Raw genomic sequence first — 3,673 nt, forward strand, 5'->3', positions numbered from 1 at the left:
TTCTCTTGGTCAAAAGCTTTCCTCAGGTCCAGTTAGAGCATTGCCAATGGAGTCATGCCAGCGCTGAGGCATCGCACGCTCTCCTCATCCAGTGCAACATTGTGATCATATAACGGCCCTTGGAGCCACAGGTCGGATGGTTTCTTACAACGCCTCCCAGTACTGCCTTAAGGCGCTAGGCTAGATATTTGTATTTTGCAGTCAGCTGATAGTAGTGTGACGGGGCGGAAGTCATTCACATGTGTGGTGTATTCTGGTAACATTTTTTTTGTTCAAGGACAAGATAATTGCCCCGTATGGTTGGCTGCGGAAATTTCTATTTCTGGATGCCTTGAAAGACACTCGTCAGGATGGGGCTAAGTTCATTGCGCAAAGTTGAGTACAACTCTATTACGATTCCATCCAGCCCGGTGATATGTTTATTTGCAGATTTTAATCGTCTTCTGTAGCAAAGAAGGTGTTATTGGCGTATTTAGTGTTTCCCTAATAAGCTCTGACGCTTCCTGGATATGTGGGAGTATTTTCTCTGGGATCTATGCGGGCTCTTTGTCGGTGCTGAATAGTCGGGGAAGGGGGTCCGAGAAGGCGAAAACTACTTCCTCATAATGGAAGTTAGTGCACCATTGTGTGCAACATTGGGCATGTTTTTTGGCCAAAACGTTCCATCTAAAAGGCATGAAAAAATTTTGACAATCTTGCAACATCGCTCCCGCTCGTTTTTAATTCCTATTTTACGGATTGGATGTCCTTTTGGAATTCCCCTGGCTGGCCTTACCGTCCCCGATGTGCCAGTGAAGGGTTCCTAAAATGCTGCACTCCTTGGCTCTACCTTCGGCCGCCTCATTCTGCCTATTTGCATTTATTTGCATTCGACATTTTCCAAAACTTTTCCCAGCTGGGTAATTTGAGAGTTTCTATATTTGGTAATTTTTTAGATAACCAAAGTATTTTTACACACTGGCAATCACTCTCCAACTCTCACATGGTTTTGGAGCAGCAAATGCGTGGCCGAGGTAGATGTCCGAAGTAAGGAGTGTGTGGTCGGAAAAGGGGAATGTTGTCACCCCGTCGCCGAAAACCTGTGACAAAAATCCCCATGAATATAAACGCGGTGCAAGCAGGCTTGCAACTTGCCACTCCAACAGGTCATGAGCGCTGAGTTCCATTCCTGCTTTGCCGCAGCATCCACCAAGACACAGTTTCGTAGTTTGGATTATAAATGTTTCGCAGACACGTCCGCTTTGCCCCACCTCCCACACCGGTCCCCTGTATTGAGGAAGCAATTATTTTTATTAATTTTACAGCATTGAGCACTAATGGTGCTCTTCCGAGGCGACAGACGGTATGGCAGGGTTACGTAAATACCGTTATGCTTTTGAATTAGAAAAGGGTTGAGAGTTGGGCGAGTTGGTAATGATGCATCTCGAAAAACAAACTGTGCGCAAATTAACGAGGACAAGGGGGGCTGCCGTCTTCATGTGTTCTGGTCCCCGTTAGATTGCGCGCAGTTTGTTTTTCGAGGTGCTTTTGCATTGACCATAGGACAGAGCCATATCGTGATGGGAGCACTGGCAAATAAAGAAGTATGAGGAGGCTTTTGTTTGCATGAACACACGACCAATATGCACGAGGACCTGATCAAAATTTTTAGAGGACATGCCGCACCTGACTAGTGGCGATGCTTCAACTTTCAAGCCGACGCCTAAGGCTTAAATATTCAGGTAAGTTTGTACCGACGCCCCAAGGCCATGTGCACAGAAGCACAGCTACCAAACGACGAACCAGTTTCGCTAAACTGGAGGAGGGGACCTCACTTCCGGATCGAAGCGAAGCGCGGTGTCGCACTCCTGAAAGCTGTCAGACACTCGCAACCAGGGGTGCTGCTGGAGCCGGAACCGATAGCCACAAACATGCTTTAGCAGCTGTGTCGTTGTATTTATTATTTAATTTAATCGTAGAGGGTAATAAATTGGGTGTAATAGGGCTTAGCGAGGTTAGGAGGGCAGGCGAAGCATTTACGGTGCGGAAAAATGGACACGTCCTATGTCACCGTCGTCTAGAGGACATAAGAGAACTGGGAGTGGGATTTCTAGTCAATAGAAGCATAGCTGGCAACATAGACGAATACTATAGCATTAACGAAAGGGCAGCAGCTTTTGTAATTAGGCTCAATAAGATGTACAAGCTCAAGGTGGTGCAGGGCTACGCGCCTACATCCAGCCACGACGACCAACTAGTGGAACGCTTCTACGAAGATGTGGAATCGGCAATGGCTAAAGTAAAAACACAGTATACCGTAGTTATGGGGGAATTCAATGCTAAAGTAGGCAACATTCCGGCTGGAGACAAGGCAGTTGGGAACTAAGGTCAGGGCTGTAGAAATAGCAGGGGGGACCTACAAGTTGAATTTGCAGAACAGAATAACCTACGCATAATGAATCCTTTCTTCTGTAATCGGGAGCAATGAAAGTGTACCTGGAGGGCCCCGAATGGGGAGTAGAAAAATGAAATAGACTTCATATTATGCGATAACCCTGGCGTCGTGCAGGATGTGGAAGTGCTCGGAAGGGTAAGGTGCTGTGACCACCGTATGGTAAGATCTCGAATTAGGCTAGATTTGAGGAGGGATCGCAACAAGCTAGTACGAAAGAAGCCGATAAATGAGCCAACAGTAAGACGTAAATCAGAAGAATTCAGGATCGCGCTGCAGAACCGATATTCAGTTCTTAACGATGAAGCCGAGCTTACGACACAGGAGGCCAGCGACAGGCTTACACTCATTATTACGGAGTGTGCAGTAGAAGACCGGCGCACAATGTCTCGACAGGATACTGGTAAACTTTCACAGGAGACGAAAGATCTAATTAGAAAACGGCAAATAGAGACAATCTCTGCCGCAGCTGACAGAATAGACCTAGCGGAGCTTTTGAAGTTAATCAATAGGCGTAAACAGCTGAAATACGGACGTATAATATGGAGAGGATCGAATACGCTGTAAAGAACGGAACTAGCCTGGAAGCAGTGAAGAGGCGTCTTGGCGCGGGGAAAAATCAGATGTATGCACCTAAAGATAAGCAAGGCAATATCATCACAATAGGGATAAAATAGTCACAGTGGCCGAGGAGTTGTATAGGGACCTGTACAGTAGCTAGGACACCCAGCATAATGCCGAACGACACAGTAGTTCAGAGGAGATAGACATCCCACCAGTAGCGACCGAAGAAGTAAGGAAGACTTTGAAAGAAATGAAAAGTGGCAAAGCACCTGGTGAGTATCAGATAACAGCAGACCTCTTGAAGGATTGCGGAGAAATTGTATTTGAAAAACTGGAAAAACCTGTATACGCAATGCCTAATGACCGAAATGTACCGGTATGTTTGAAGAACGCGAACATCATCCTAATCCATAAAAAAGGCGACATGAAGCACTTGAAAAAACAGGCCAATCAGCTTACTGCCAGTCGTCTACAAGGTACTTACAAAGGTAATCACTAACCGATTTTCTGCAACCTTAGATTTCAGTCAACCTAACGAACAACCAGCGTTCCGTAAAGGGTATTCAAGAATGGACCATATTCACACGATCAATCAGGTGATAGAGAAGTGCGCTGAGTATAATAAACCCCTATATATAGCATTCATAGATTATGAGAAAGCATTTGACTCGGTCGAAA

This window comes from Haemaphysalis longicornis, unplaced genomic scaffold, assembly GCF_048455015.1.
Source record: "Haemaphysalis longicornis isolate Haplotype H1 unplaced genomic scaffold, Haemaphysalis longicornis Haplotype H1 scaffold_5, whole genome shotgun sequence".
Classification (NCBI taxonomy): Eukaryota; Metazoa; Arthropoda; class Arachnida; order Ixodida; family Ixodidae; genus Haemaphysalis; species Haemaphysalis longicornis.